The sequence below is a fragment of the Phalaenopsis equestris genome, unplaced genomic scaffold, assembly GCF_001263595.1.
Source record: "Phalaenopsis equestris unplaced genomic scaffold, ASM126359v1 Scaffold000711, whole genome shotgun sequence".
NCBI classification, from domain to species: Eukaryota; Viridiplantae; Streptophyta; class Magnoliopsida; order Asparagales; family Orchidaceae; genus Phalaenopsis; species Phalaenopsis equestris.
Window position 1 is genome coordinate 483,717 of NW_018165151.1, and position 945 is coordinate 484,661.

The following is a 945-nucleotide window of genomic DNA, read 5'->3' on the forward strand; positions in this document are numbered from 1 at the left end:
AATATAATTTGAAGTAATTCACTTTATCCATTCACTTTAATTTATTGACAAGGAGAATGATGCTTTCTTATATATTGAATTTCACATTAAAAACTTTATTAGTATAATTAGTTATTTAAGAGTTATTAAAATTACATATTCATTTCAATTGCCTATTAGTGACAGATAAGCAATTTGAATTATATTGTTGTGATTAAGTATTGATTTTCTAAAATCTTAGTTCATAGTTCTAATATTACTCCCTGTGGGATCGATATCTAGGAATCCATTAAAGCCCTATATTACTTGAGCAATATGTATACTTGCATTGATAAGTGTGACTTACCATTATTGAATATTATATATATACATCTTTATTGAATCTATAACTGTTGTTAAGTTTTTGGTGTCGTTGCTGAGGAATTAAATCTTTAGCAGCAGTATTAAAATCTTGTATTTTTAAGCATATATAATGTCGCTGTCAAGTTTTCGGCGCCGTTGCCAGGGAATAAACAAGAATCATAATTAGAGTAACGGACAAATTAGGACTATTAGAAAAACTTTTCTTGAATTGCAACTTACTTTCATATTTAGTTAATTGTTTTTTCTGTGTACTGATTTCAAATTATATGCGTAAATTATTATATGCGTAACTTATACCCTACGATTTGGAATTAGAACGCACTGTTAGAAAAATTATAAGACTGAGAAGAGAACCTAGAAATTCTAGTACAATGGAAAACAGAGAAGAGAACCTAGAAATTAGAAATTCTAGTACAATGGAAAACAAAGTGAACAATCAATAAATAGAAAATGAACACCAACCTAGACCCCTACGAGATTATACAAATCTTACAGCAGATGAAATTCACTTATCTATCCAAAATATTGATGTAGTTGATAATTCATTTGAGCTTAAACCTGCTATTATCCAAATGGTACAAAACAATCAATTCAGAGGTACAC